Genomic DNA, 16062 nt, shown 5'->3' on the forward strand with positions numbered 1-16062 from the left:
AACCCTAAATGAGAGAAGTGCCGCCATAACTGCAGCCCGAGAGCTTGGCAATCTCTGGTATCTCAGTCAGGTCAACGATAGGATGACAACAGAGGAAAGAGAATGATTCCCCACAGGCCAGCAGGCATTTCCCAGTGTAGACCCTCACTGGGACACAGAATCAGAGCATGGAGATTGGTGCCGCAGACATTTGCTAACTTGCGTGCTAGAAGGACTAAGGAAAACTAGGAAGAAGCCTATGAATTATTTAATGACATCCACTATAACACAGGGAAAGGAAGAAAATCCTACTGCCTTTCTGGAGATACTAAGGAAGCATACAGGGAGCATACCTCCCTGTCACCTAACTCTATTGAAGGCCAACTAATCTTAAAGGATAAGTTAAAGGATAAGTCAGCTGCAGACATTAGGAAAAAACTTCAAAAGTCCGCCTTAGGCCCAGAGCAAAACTTAGAAACCTATTGAACTTGGCAACCTCAGTTTTTTATAATAGAGATGAGGAGGAGCAGGTGGAACCTGACAAACGGGATTAAAAAAAGGCCACCACTTTAGTCATGGCCCTCAGGTAAGCGAACTTTGGAGGCTCTGGAAAAGGGAAAAGCTGGGCAAATCGAATATCTAATAGGGCTTGCTTCCAGTGAGGTCTACAAGGACACTTTAAAAAAGATTGTCCAAGTAGAAGTAAGCCACCCTCTCGTCCATGCCCCTTATGTCAAGGGAGTCACTAGAAGAGCCACTGCCCCAGGGGATGAAGGTCATCTGAGTCAGAAGCCACTAACCAGATGATCCAGCAGCAGGACTGAGGGTGCCCGGGGCAAGTGCCAGCCCATGCCATCACCCTCACAGAGCCCTGGGTATGCTTGACCATTGAGGACCAGGAGGTTAACTGTCTCCTGGACACGGACGCAGCCTTCTCTGTTGTACTCTCCTGTCCCAGACAACTGTCCTCAGATCCGTCACTATCCAAGGGGTCCTAGGACAGCCAGTCACTAGATACTTCTCCCAGCCACTAAGTTGTGACTGGGAAACTTTACTCTTTTCACATGCTTTTCTAATTATGCCTGAAAGCCCCACTCCCTTGTTAGGGAGAGAGAGTCTAGCAAAAGCAGGGGCCATTATACACCTGAACATAGGAAAAGGAACACTCGTTTGTTGTCCCCTGCTTGAGGAAAGAATTAATCCTGAAGTCTAGGCAACAGAAGGACAATATGGATGAGCAAAGAATGCCTGTCTTGTTCAAGTTAAACTAAAGGATTCTGCCTCCTTTCCCTACAGAACGCAGTACTCCCTTAGACCTGAGACCCAACAAGGACTCCAAAAGACTGTTAAGGACCTAAATCCCAAGGCTAGTAAAACTATGCAATAGCTCCTGCAATACTCCAACTTTAGGAGTACAGAAACCCAATGGACAGTGGAAGTTAGTGCAAGATCTCAGGATTATCAATGAAGCCATTGTCCCTCTATACCCAGCTGTACCTAACCCTTATACTCTGCTTTCCCAAATACTAGAGGAAGCAGAGTGGTTTACAGTCCTGAACCTTAAGGATGCCTTTTTCTGCATCCCTGTATATCCTGACTCTCAATTCTTGTTTGTTTTTGAAGATCCTTCAAACCCAACGTCTCAACTCACCTGGATTGTTTTGCCCCAAGGGTTCAGGGATAGCTCCCATCTATTTGGCTAGGCATTAGTCCAAGACTTGAGCCAATTCTCATACCTGGACACTCTTGTCCTTTGGTACGCGGATGATTTACTTTTAGCCGACCGTTCAGAAACCTTGTGCCATCAAGCCACCCAAGAGCTCTTAAATTTCCTCACTACCTGTGGCTACAAGGTTTCCAAACCAAAAGCTCAGCTCTGCTCACAGCAGGCTAAATACTTAGGGCTGAAATTATCCAAAAGCAACAGGGCCCTCCGTGAGGAATGTATCCAGCCTATACCGGCTTATCCTCATCCCAAAACCTTAAAGAAACTAAGAAAGTTCCTCGGCATAACAGGTTTCTGACGAATATGGATTTCCAGGTACAGCAAAATAGCCAGACCATTATATACACTAATTAAGGAAACTCAGAAAGCCAATACCCATTTAGTAAGATGGACACCTGAAGCAGAAGTGGCTTTCCAGGCCCCAAAGAAGGCCCTAACCCAAGCCCCAGTGTTAAGCTTGCCATCAGGACAAGAGTTTTCTTTATATGTCACAGATAAAACAGGAATAGCTCTAGGAGCCCTTACACAAGTCCAAGGGACGAGCTTGCAACCCGTGGCATACCTGAGTAAGGAAATTGATGTAGTGGCAAAGGGTTGGCCTCATTGTTTACGGGTAGTGGCAGCAGTAGCAGTCTTAGTATCTGAGACAGTTAAAATAATACAGGGAAGAGATCTTACTGTGTGGGCATCTCATGATGTGAATGGCATACTCACTGCTAAAGGAGATTTGTGACTGTCAGACAACTGTGAGGAAAGTAACTAAAATTGGAAATCCCCATGGCCCTCCCTTATCATATTTTTCTCTTTACTGTTCTCTTAACCCCTTTCACTCTCACTGCACCCCCTCCATGCTGCTGCAAGACCAGTAGCTCCCCTTACCAAGAATTTCTATGGAGAACGTGGTGTCCTGGAAATATTGATGGCCCATCATATAGGAGTTTATCTAAGGGAACCCCCACCTTCACTGCCCACACCCATATGCCCTGCAACTGCTATAACTCTGCCACTCTTTGCAAATATTCATTATTGGACAAGAAAATGATTAATCCTAGTTGTCCTGGAGGACTTAGAGCTACTGTCTGTTAGACTTACTTCACCCATACCAGTATGTCTCATGGGGGTGGATTTCAAGATCAGGCAAGAGAAAAACATGTAAAGAAAGTAATCTACCAACTGACCCGGGTACATAGCACCCCTAGCCCCTACAAAGGACGAGATCTCTTAAAACTACATGAAATGCTTCATACCCATACTCGCCTGGTGAGTCTATTTAATACCACCCTCACTGGGCTCCATGAGGTCTCAGCCCAAAACCCTACTAACTGTTGGCTGTGCCTCCCCCTACACTTCAGGCCATACATTTCCATCCCTATACCTGAACAATGGAGCAACTTCAGCACAGAAATAAACACCACTTCTGTTTTAGTAGGACTTCTTGTTTCCAATCTAGAAATAACCCATACCTCAAACCTCACCTGTGTAAAATTTAGCAATACTATAGACACAACCAACTCCCTTTGCATCAGGTGGGTAACTCCTCCCACATGAATAGTCTGCCTACCCTCAGGAATATTTTTTTATCTGTGGTACCTCAGCCTATAGTTGTTTGAATGGCTCTTCAGAATCTATGTGCTTCCTCTCATTCTTAGTGCCCCCTATGACCATCTACACCGAACAAGATTTATACAGTCATGTTGTACCTAAGCCCTGCAACAAAAGAGTACCCATTCTTCCTTTTGTTATTGGAGCAGGAGTACTAGGTAGACTGGGTACTGGCATTGGCAGTATCACAACCTTTACTCAGTTCTACTACAAACTATCTCAAAAATTAAATGGTGACATGGAACGGGTTGCCGACTCCCTAGTCACCTTGCAAGATCAACTTAACTCCCTAGCAGCAATAGTCCTTCAAAATTGATGAGCTTTAGACTTGCTAACTGCCTAAAGAGGGGGAACTTGTTTATTTTTAGGGGAAGAATGCTGTTATTATGTTAATCAATCTGGAATCATCACTGAGAAAGTTAAAAAAAATTTGAGATCGAATACAACATAGAGCAGAGGAGCTTCAAAACACTGGACCCTGGGGCCTCCTCAGCCAATGGACGCCTTGGATTTTCCCCTTCTTAGGACCTCTAGCAGCTATAATATTGCTACTCCTCTTTGAACCCTGTATCTTGAACTTCCTTGTTAAGTTTGTCTCTTCCAGAATTGAAGATAGTTCTTCAAATGGAGCCCCAGATGCAGTCCATGACTAAGATCTACCGTGGACCCCTGGACCAGCCTGCTAGCCCATGCTCTGATGTTAATGACATCAAAGGCACCCCTCCCAAGGAAATCTCAACTGCACAACCTCTACTATGCCCCAGTTCAGCAGGAAGCAGTAAGAGTGGCCATTGGCCAACCTCCTCAACAGCACTTGGGTTTTCCTGTTGAGAGGAGGGACTGAGAGACAGGACTAACTGGATTTCCTAAGTCGACTAAAAATCCCTAAGCCTAGCTGGGAAGGTGACCACTTCCACCTTTAAACATGGGGCTTGCAACTTAGCTCACACTCAACCAATCAGATAGTAAAGAGAGCTCACTAAAATGCTAATTAGTAAATTACAGGAGGTAAAGAAATAGCCAATCATCTATTGCCTGAGAGCACAGCGGGAGGGATAATGATAGGGATATAAATCCAGGCATTCGAGCCAGCAATGGCTACCATCTTTGCGTCCCCTCCCTTTGTATGTGAGCTCTGTTTTGACTCAATTTCACTCTATTAAATCTTGCAACTGAAAAAAAAAAAAAAAAGCTCATGAGAGAAAAATAAGAGAAACACAAATCTTCATAATTTAACATTCAGTGTATCCAGGATATAGCAGAAAATTGCTAGGCATATAAAGAACTAAGAAAATAGAACATAGCCTAAAGAGAAAAATAATCAGTTGAGCCTGACCCTGAGATAAACAGTTGTTAGAATTATTAGACAAATACTTTAAAGTGGCTATAACAACTACCCTCAATGAGATAAACAAAATATGGTTTTAATAAGTAAAACTCTCAGCAAAAATATAAGAAACCTCAATAGAGAAGGAGAAACAATAAAACCAAACTAAATGGAAATTCTAAAATTAAAAGATATATTTTCTGGAATTAAAAATTCACAATAGACTAAGCCAAATGAAACGACAGAGGAACAAGTAAATATATTTGAAGATAGATAAATCAAAATTACCTTATGTGAGGCTAGATGCAGTGGCTCATGCCTGTATTCCCAGAACTGTGGGAGGCCGAGGCAAGTGGATCACCTGAGATCAGGAGTTTGAGACCAGCCAGACCAACAAGGAGAAACACCATCTCTACTAAAAATACACAATTAGCACGATGGCATGTGCCTAAAATTCCAGCTACTCGGGAGGCTGAGGTAGGAGAATTGCTTGAACCTGGGAAGCAGAGGTTGCAGTGAGCCAAGATTGCATCATTGCACTCCAGTCTGGGCAACAAGAGCAAAACTCAGCATGCAGAGAGAAAAACAATAAACTGAGATTCAGATAACTCTTAGGTGTTATCAAATGATTTGACATATGTGTAAATGGAATATCAAAAGATGATGAGAAAGAATGGGGCAGAAAAAAATTTTCAGAAATAGTAGCTCAAAGTTTTCCAAATTTGATGAAAAACAGAAATGGGAAGATTTGAGATACTCAGTGAATGCCATGCAGAGTAAACAAAAAAGAAGTTCATGCCAAGGAGCATCACAGTCAAACTATTGAAATGACTTCCTAGATGTTTCTAGGAATACTATGTAGCCATAAAAAAAATAATGAGATCATGTTTTTCACAGCAATAGGAATGAGGTGGAGTCCATTACCTTAAGAGAACTAACACAGGAACTAAAAACAAATACTGCGTGTTCTCACGTATAAGTGGGAGCTAAACAATGAGAATACATGGACACAAAGGTGGGAACAACAGACACTGGGGCCTACTTGATGGTGGAGGTGGGAAAGAGTGAGAATCAAAAATCTACCTATCAAGTACTATGCTTATTACCTGGGTGGCAAAGTAATCTGTACACCAAGCCTTTACAACACCCAATTTACCCATATGATAATCCTGCATACGTACCACCTGCACCTAAAACATGAGTTGGAAGGAAACAAAGAAATTCAAAGATAAAGAGCAAATCTTGAAAGGAGAAAGAGCAAGATGCAATGGTAAGAAACAGGGGCGGGGGCTGCTGGGGATGGGAGACAGTGGGGATGGGGGACAGAGACAATCGGAGACAGATCCACTTAATACCCAATTTCATCAGAAACAAGGGAGTCCACAAGATAATGAAGCAGAAATATTTAAGTGTTAAAATAAAACTATAAACCTATAGTTCCATATTCAGCAAAACAACTCTTTAAAAATGAAAGAAAAATAAAGACATTTTCAGGTAAAAGAAAACTAAGATAATTCCAGGTCTGCATTACAAGAAATGCTAAAGTAGTTCTTCAGGTTAAAGGGAAATAATTCCAGATGGAAAGTTAGATCATTAGAAAAGTATAAATGGCATCAGAACAGTAACTATCTGCCTAAATGCAAGGGCTATTTTTTAAAAAAATTTTGCTCTTTTCTGCTTAATTGCTTTATAAACCACATAACGGTTCAGTACAAAATGATAACATTGTCTTGTATTGTAACGTATATAGATATAATACCTATGACAATGATAGCATAGAATACATTATTAACTATAAACAGACTATAGAATTAGGGATTAATTACATAAGCTCTAGGGAAATCATTAAGAAATAAAATGCAGGCAGGTCATAGTGGCTCACACCAGTAATCCCAACACTTCTGGGAGGCCAAGGTGAGAACTTAAGGGACTGCCAGATTAGCATGTGCAACAGAGTAAGACCCCCATCTCTACAAAAAAATAAATAAATTAACAGTGTGTGGTGGCATGCACCTGTAGTCCCAGCTACTTGGGAGCTGAGGTGGGAGGATCACGTGAACCCAGGAAGTAGAGGCTGCAGGGATCTATTATTTCACTCCTGCATTCCAGCCCGGCCTGGGTAACAGAGTGAGACCTCATCTTTATAAACAAACAAACAAACAAACAAACACAAATAAATGAAAAAAATAAATAAAATGCAAAGAATTTTAAGTAAACATTTATCAGGAAATAATAATGTATTTCTAAAAAAATCAAATCGATAAAAGGCAAGAAAGGAAGAAAAGAGGAACAAAAAGCAGAGGGCACAAACTAAAAACACACAAAAAATTGGTGGACTCAAACATATGTTAATAATGTTACCTTAAAAATTTCTTACCTAAATATTCCAAATAAATTGTCAAAATGGCTAAAAAGAAAACAAGACTCAACAATATGCAGTCTAAAAGAGATGTATTTTAATAAAAGGTATAGGTTGAAAGTAAATGGATATAAAAATATACAAATAGTAAGCATAAGAAGATGAGAATGGTCATATTGATCAGATGAAAGAGATTTCAAGATAAAATATATCACAAGAGATCAAGAAGAACATTTCACAATGATAAAAATTTATCAAGAAGGTGTAACAATCATAAACATATGTCCCACGAGAGAGCTTCAAAATACATGAGGCAGTAGTTGATAAAATTTGATAGCAAAATAGATAATTCCACAAGCATAGTCGGAGAATTTAATAGTCTGTATTAGTTATCTATTTTATGTAACAAATTACCTCACAATAATTGACTTAAAACCACAAACATTTATTTCAGTTTTTAGGCACAGCTTAACTAGGTCCTCTGGCTCTGGGTCTCTCATAAGGCTGCACTCAAGGTATTGCTTGGGGCTGTAGCCATCACAATGTTTCACTGGAAGAAGATCCAGTTCTAAGTTCACTCATGTGGCTGTTGACAGGCATTAGAAGTTCCAGGTCAAAGTTCATTCATGTGGCTATTGGCAGGCCTTAGGTCTCTTCGATGGCTGTAGGCCACTAAAAACATTTGCTTCTTGCTACATGTGCCTCTCTATAGGCTATTCACAATATGTTAGCTTGCTTTCTCAAGTGCAAGGGGAGAGACAGAGAAAGAGAGAAGTACTTAATGAGCACTTCTCCATATGCTGCCCTGTGAATGAATTGTTTCCTTTGAATGTGTTTTGACTTTCCAAATTTTTGGCTTTCCATATTGTAAATTCCTCAGTAGAAGAAACCATGGCCTTTTCTTTATTACAGCCATTTCCCTGTTTTACCCTCCAGTGTTAACTTCATGGTTCTACAATGTCACAAAATTTATAGCAGTTAACATATTTAGTGTTACTCATGGCCTCAGGAAGGGCATACTGGCATGTGCAAAGCCATCCAAATAGAACACCAATGCGGAATTTTAAAAACATGTAAACTACACATAGCTAACCATTATATAGCCAGTTCATGAAGTTTAGAATTTGTACAGTGATAGCTTAAATATTTTAGGATATATTTCTAAGAACAATATAGGAAGTGGTATTTGAATTAACAGCTCCAGGATTTTTGACTTTTTGTCTTTGTACATTTGTGTTATGGAAGTGAACTAAGGGCATCTAGCAATTTTAACTAAGGTAGTAAATTCTCATCCAGCCCTACTTATTGGAAGTTGCAGAATGGCAATACAAAGCTACTTGAGTCTCGGTTGCTAAGGAAAAATAGAAATACAATTTCGGGAGCTAACCCCTCCATTCTATTAATGGGTTCTCTCTAACAGAATTTCTTTTTTTTTTTTTTAATTTCCAACTTTTATTTCAAGTTCAGGGGGACCTGTGCAGGATGTGCAGATTTGTTACATAGGAAAATATGTGCCATGGTGGTTTGCTGTACAGATCATCCCATCACCTAGGTATTAAGCCCAGTATCCATTAGCTATTCTTCTTGATGCTCTCCCTCCTCTCAGCCCCACCCTCCAACAGGCCTCAGTCTGTGTTGTTCCCCACAACGTGTCCACGTGTTCTCAACATTCAGCTCTCACTTATAAGTGAGAACATGTGGTATTTGGTTTTCTGTTCTTCATTAGTTTGCTGAGGATAATGGCTTCCAGCTCTATCCATGTCTCTAGAAAGGACATGATCTTATCATTTTTGATGGCTACATAGTATTCCATGGTGCATATGTACCACATTTTCTTTATCCAGTATATCATTGATGGACATTTAGGTTGATTCCATGTCTTTGCTATTGGGAATAGTCCTGCAATGAACACATGTGTCCATATATTTTATAATAGAATAATTCCTATTCCTTTGAGTATATACCCAATAATGGGATTGCTGGATCAAATGGTATTTCTGCCTCTATGTCTTTGAGGAATCGCCACACTGTCTTTGACAATGGTTGAACTAATTTACACTCCCACCAACAGTGTAAAAGCTTTCCTTTTTCTCCACAACCTTGCCAGCATCTGTTGTTTATTTACTTTTTAATAATTGCCATTCTGACTGGTGTGAGATGGTATCTCATTGTGGTTTTGATTTGCATTTCTCTAATGACCAGTGACGTTGAGATTTTTTTCACATGCTTGTTGGCTACATGTACGTCTTCTTTTGAGAAGTGTCTGTTCATGTCCTTTGCCTACTTTTCAACGGAGTTGTTTGTTTTTTTCTTGTAAATTTGTTTAAGTTCTTTGTAGATCCTGGATATTAGCCCTTTGTCAGATGGATAGATTGCAAAAATTTTCTCCCATTCTGAGGTTGTCTGTTCACTATGATGATAGTTTCTTTTGCTGTGCTCTTTAGTTTAATTAGATCCCATTTGTTAATTTTTGCTTTTCTTACAATTGCTTTTGGCATCTTCATTATGAAATCTTTGCCCATGTCTATGTCCTGAATGGCATTACCTAGATTTTCTTCTGGGTTTTTTAAGTTTGGGGTTTTGCATTTGTTTGAAATGCTTGTTTCCCAGTGCCATAAAGAAATAGTACTTGAACATAAATTTAATTTCCTCAGCAAGGCCATTTTTATACTTTCTGCAGAAAGGGTACACTTACCGCAGTTTTGCCACAAGAGTACATGGAACAAAGGAGACAGGGTCATTTGTAACCTGACGTGTCCATCCTACTGCTGTGTCCATTTCCATTGGCTGGAACAGGACCTCATATTCTGTATTTGCCCCGATTGGCTAGCAATTTAGAACGTTTTAAAAGAGGCATAGGCAGAGGAGAACAAAGGAAGGAGGAAGTAACTTGTGGAATGCTGAGAAAGGTAAAAACACCTTCAAATAAGGAAGAGGAACAGGCTATGACCTAATGCTTGCTTCTACCAGGAAAAGCATGCCAGGGCAAATATTTAGGCTAAATTGTGGGGGCAAAGAACATAAAGTACGTTGATTTCTTTATTACTGCTAGCAGATATTTAAGAATGCTAGCACAGGTTGCCGGGTGTGGTGGCTCACGCCTGTAATCCCAGCACTTTGGGAGGCCGAGGTGGGCAGATCAGGAGGTCAGGAGATCACGACCATTCTGGCTGACATGGTGAAACCCTGTCTCTACTAAAGACACAAAAAAATTGGCTGACGTGTTGGCGGGTGCCTGTAGTCCCAGCTACTCGGGAGGCTGAGGCAGGAGAATGGCCTGAACCCAGGAGGTGGAGCTTGCAGTGAGCAGAGATTGGGCCACTGCACTCCAGCCTGGGCGACAGAGCGAGACTCCGTCTCAAAAATAAATAAATAAATAAAATAAAAAAGGATGTTAGCACAGGTCTTTGAATAAATTTTACTTCTAAGAGAAGTTACTATTTATTCCTAGACAGGGAGGAAAGTCTTTGAAGAGGAACCTCTACTTTACTTTTTACACATTTAAGTCTTTAATCCATCTTGAGTTAATTTTTGTATATGGTGTAAGGAAGGGGTCCAGTTTCAATTTTCTGCATATAGCTAGCCAGTTGTCCCAGCACCATTTACTACACAAGGAATCCTTTCCCCATTGCTTGTTTTATCATGTTTGTCAAAGGTCAGATGGTTGTAGGTGTGCAGTCTTATTTCTGAGTTCTGTATTCTGTTCCATTGGTCTATGTGTCTGTTCTTATACCAGTACCATGCTATTTTGGTTCCGTGGCCATGTATATAGTTTGAAGTCAGGTAACATAATGCATCCAGCTTTGTTCTTTTGCTTAGGACTGTCTTGGCTATTCAGGCTTGTTTTTGTTGTTCCATATGAATTTTAAAATAGTTTTGTTTTTCTGGTTATGTGAAGAATGTCAATGGTAGTTTAATGGGAATAGCATTGAATCTATAAATTGCTTTGGGCAGTATGGCCATTTTCATAATATTTATTCTTTGTATTCATGAGCATGGAATTTTTTTTCCGTTTGTTTGTGTCATCTCTGATTTGATTGAACAGTGATTTATAGTTCTTCTTGAAGAGATCCTCCTTCATTTCCCTTGTTAGCTGTATTCCTAGGCACTTTATTCTTTTTGTGGCAATTGTGAAGAGGAGATCATTCTGATTTGGCTCTCAGCTTGCCTGTTGTTGGTATATAGGAATGCTAGCAATTTCTGCACATTGATTTTGTATCCTGAGACTTTGCTGAAGTTGCTTATCAGCTTAAGAAGCTTTTGGGCCAAGATGATGGGGTTTTCTGGATATAGGATCATGTCATCTGCAAAGATAGTTTGACGTCTTCTCTTGCTATTTGAATACGCTTTCTTTCTCTTGCCTGATTTACCTGGCCAGAACTTCCAATACTATGGTGAATAGGACAGACTTTCTTAATCTGGGACTGTTGATAACTGGGTCTGGATAATTTTTTGTTGTTGGGGGTGGAGGAGACATGGGCTGCCTTGTGCATTGAGGTTTAATAGCATCCATGGCCTCTGCCCACTAGATGCCAGTAGCTCTCTGCCCTCCCCCACCCCAGTCCCCACCATTAGTGAGAACCAAAAATGCTTCCAGATATTGCCAAATGTCCACTGGGGGGCAAAATCACCTCTTTTTAAGAACCACTTTCGTGGACAGTATTTTTCAAACTGAAGGTCACACCGGTTACTGGGGTATTGGGTAGTGAAGTAAGTTCAGTGGGTAACAGCATTTTTAAATGAAATTGAATTCAATAGAAAGTATCAGAGCACTTAGACTGTAATTAGAGTAAGTGCGTTTCTTGAAATGTAGACATAATACATCATGTGTGTACTGTGTTGCTATTTAAAATCAATTTTTTACTGTGTATTGCTGCCAAAAAAAGTCTGAAAGCAACTGTGCCTAGAGCCCAGCTGAGAGCATTCAACCAGAATGGCTGCTATAAGGTCACAAACTTTCTCGTAGCTAATCTAACAGTCCATGATTGCCAGTATTAACCTTCCTCTAAGGTGGACCAGGCACCACTGTTCCCTCCGTTAATAGGCTCATGCCTTCCTCTCTTGATGCCTTTTCTCCTACAGCTCTTCCTGAACTCTCATACTTTTCAATGTTACCTATCGTTCAAGGTCTCCCCAAGTCTTTTATAATGTATTATCTGTCATTCTAGTACGAAATGGTCTCTCCCTTCTCTGAACACCTTTAGTGCTTTTTGTCTATACTGTAGAAGCTGTCTTTAAAAATGTGATTAGAAACCATACTTGAGAGTTTACTTTTAAAAATTAGTAAAAGAATGATTGGCTGTATGTGAGAGTTCACAAGAGAGGTTAAGAATATTGTACACAAAGATTTTTGATGTTCCTGAGAAAATGCCTAAAAATGCCACATATAGAAGACCAATATTTGATGACTTCAGGGTGGCCAAATAGAAGAGGTGATTTTTTCAGTCTGAAGATGAACTAAGTCTGTTGAGAAAATTATGCAAAAGTAACCATGGGCACTGTTGGTGGAAGAGCCTCCTGACAATTAGTGTAAATAGACAAAATCATCATCATTAAATGACCATGGTGGGTTAATGGGGAACTGATGTAATTAAATGTTCTGTTATATTAAAAATATTTTGGACCTGGCACAGTGGCTCATGCCTGTAATCCCAGCACTTTGGAAGGCTGAGGTGGGTGGATCATCTGAGGTCGGGAGTTTGAGACCAGTCTGGCCAACATGGGGAAACCCCATCTCTACTAAAAATACAAAAAAAAAAAAAAAATTGGCTGGGCATGGTGGCATGTGCCTGTAATCCCAGCTACTTGGGAGCCTGAGTCAGGAGAATCACTTGAACCTGGGAGGCAGAGGTTGCTGTGAGCCGAGATCATGCCACTGTGCTCCAGCCTGGATGACAAGAGTGAAATTGGAAACAAATACAACTGACTTCTGGTAAATACAGAACTTCTAGAGCAGGGGTATGTAGGTGGCCCAGAGTATTCTAGCTGTCAGCATTCAGTGTGCCATGGGCATAAATCATTATGTGGGGGGAAATGAATGGCATGAGAAGGACAAGCATTTGTAGCAATCAACATCCTTTTCTTTACTGGACTCTTACTCTCCCACAATTGCCCCAAAGTAGAAGCATGGCTAGAGAGAAAGCAGGATAAGTGGTTGCTTTTGCTTGAGCTTCGTCCTCCAAAGTAGCACCTTATCAACACTTTTAAAGGTGGTCTAAATATCGCTTAGACCAGTGATTCTCAAGCCATCTGTTATGAAATAACTTTTTAAAAATTTTGGAATCAATTGCAGACTGATACTTTGTAAAGTGTAATAACAACGATTACTAGGAAAATGAAATGAAAAAAGACATAAAATACAAGCTCCAGTTTTTTTGCTTTTGTTTATTTTAGCTTTATTAAGGTATAACCGACAAATAAGAATTGTATATATTTAATATATACAACTTCATTTTTGATACATGTATACATTGTGAAATGATCACCACCATCAAGCTAATTAACATATCCATCAACTAACTCACACAGTTACCATTTGGGTTTTGCTTTTGTTTTTTGGTAAGAACGCAGGATCTACTCTCTTAGCAAATTGCAAGTATACAATACGGTATTGTTAACTGTAGCTACTACGTCATATATTAGATCTTCCACATGTCTTATATAACTGAAAGTAGGAAATGAAATCAGTACCTCAAAGAGATTTGTGCTCCCACATTCCTTGCAGCATTATTTATAATAGGCAAGATAAGAAAATATCTTAAATTTCCATTGACAGATGAATGGCTAAAGAAAATGTTATATATGTCTATACGCCATTATCTTCTAAGACTACTCAAAACTTAGAATATTCCATTATATATATAATGGAATGTAATTCAACCTTAAAAAAGAAGGAAATCCTGCCATTTGCCACAACATGGATGAAAATGAAGGACATTATACCAAGTGAAAGAAGTCAGACATAGAAAGACAAATACTGTATGATCTCACTTAAATATGGAATCTAAAATAGAACCCACGGAAGCACAGAGAAGCACAGAGAAGAATAGTGGTTGCCAAGAGTTAGGGGGTGGGGGAAATGGGAAGATGTTGGTCAAGTTCCAGCTTTTATTATTATGTTCAACATACATAAAATTACTCTATTAAATTGCTATAAAAGTTTCTAAATGCTTACAGTCAATTTCTGTACTTAGACCAGGAACAGTTTGGGGGCCTTACTGTGAGTAGTCCTAGAATATAATGGCAAGAACTTAGAGGAAGTAATGTAAATTATGCAGTTTAAAAATTAGTAGTAAGACCCTGAGAAGAGTGTAAAATTGTTACAGTAGGCAGCTGGTCAGTCATGAGTGGGGCAGGAGAGGGCTCCCCACCACATCCCACCAGGAAAGTCAGGAGATCATCAAGTGATGATCAAGCAGTTGTCACACTGCCTCTTTAAAATAATCCTTGGTTGCAGCCAGCACCAGGAAAAGGCAGTATCCCTGTAGATAGAAAACACCTGAAATTGGTGATCGATAGCTTCTCAATAAGACCTCAGGAATTGGGTGAGTGGGCTCAAGCATGAGGCACTCCACCAGACAAGGGAAGAACGCCTCAGGTGAGCATGCATATGACTCCAGTAAACCCACTGCGCGTGCTTATCTCCCAAGTGCTAGAAAGCCACAGTACATGCAGGCAGGTCATCCTAAGGGAAGAATCAAGGAAAAGGGATGCAGGACCCTGGAAGCATGCCAACATATAAAACTGTAAATCAAAGGTCAAACACCGCACATGACCTCCAAGATTCCCACTTGGGTCTCATCCAAGTGTACTTACCTTTCTTTCCTGTTCTAAAGCTTTTTAATAAACTTCCACTCCTGCTCTGAAACTTGCCTCAATCTGTTTTTCTGCCTTATGCTCCTCAGTTGAATTTGTCTTCTGAGGAGGCAAGAATTGAGGTTGCTACAGACCCATACGGATTCGCCACTGGTAACCTAGATACCTCCACCACTAACAAAAAGATATTACTTTTACATGTCCTCACCCACCCACCAACCAAAACGCACAGACTCTTGCCCATTCCCACATCCCTGTTGGAACCTGGCTAGTGCTGGCAGACAAGGGAGTGGAGACAGACAGATGCCTTGGTTACAGCCCAGAGGCAACATTGATGTTCATGTCAAACTTCCTTAAAAATCCCACTCACCCTCATCTCCATTGCCTACTTCTGAAATACCTACTACACCTCAGACTGATTGCTGATTAAATAGTTGCTTCTTTAAAATGTGTCACTCTGTATAAAAGAAACCAGGATAATTGACTAAACTAAGCTCTGTTAAAAAGCTTTCTTCTTGACATTAACATGTATTTACTCTTTCTGCTAAAATGTAAATAGTTTAAGCACCTTTGGACCTCTTTCCTTGAAGTCTGTTTTCTCCCAGATGGCACAAGTTTTTCTTCTTTAAAAACACACACAAGGTGAAGCCAATGAACTCTGTATCCAGAAATGAGGAGACATTAACCCAAGGAGCAGTACATGCCCACACTATTTCTAAATTTGAAGACATATGGTATAGGAGAGAGCCAGATAAACAGTAATTATAACTACACTAAATACTTGCAGTAAACATATTAAATATATAGTAAATGTCAACAGATATAAATAATTTTGATAATTACAATATTCCACTATGCTCCAGGGCTTATAAAGATAATTATGAGGATTTTTTTCATTATTTTGAGTTTTTAAAACAATTATGATGTTTGCTGCTAATGAGTTTACAGAATCACTTAAGTTAAATTATTCACATTACAGTTACTTTTTCTATTTAAAATCGTGTAAGCTCCAAGAAGGCAAGGAATGTGTTTTTCTGGTTCACTGCTGTATCCCCCGCATCTGTCACAGTTCTTGACATACAGCAAGTACTTAAAAAATAGTTATTGAATGAATAACACCACATAATTTTCCTGGGATGACTATAATTGTATTTGGAAAGTACTTTCTTAAAAGATGGGGTCTGTGGGTTTTAGGGTATGTAGTGCATAATATAAGAGTATCTTATATTATGCACATATCAGCACTCAATATCA

General features: G+C 39.8%; 1 pseudogene; it reads left to right on the forward strand.

The window, feature by feature from the left end:
• Positions 1 to 2482: 2482 nt before the first annotated feature.
• Positions 2483 to 4138, forward strand: LOC139360674 (syncytin-1-like; annotated as a pseudogene).
• The last annotated feature ends 11924 nt before the right edge of the window (positions 4139 to 16062 follow it).

The sequence above is a fragment of the Macaca nemestrina genome, chromosome X, assembly GCF_043159975.1.
Source record: "Macaca nemestrina isolate mMacNem1 chromosome X, mMacNem.hap1, whole genome shotgun sequence".
Classification (NCBI taxonomy): Eukaryota; Metazoa; Chordata; class Mammalia; order Primates; family Cercopithecidae; genus Macaca; species Macaca nemestrina.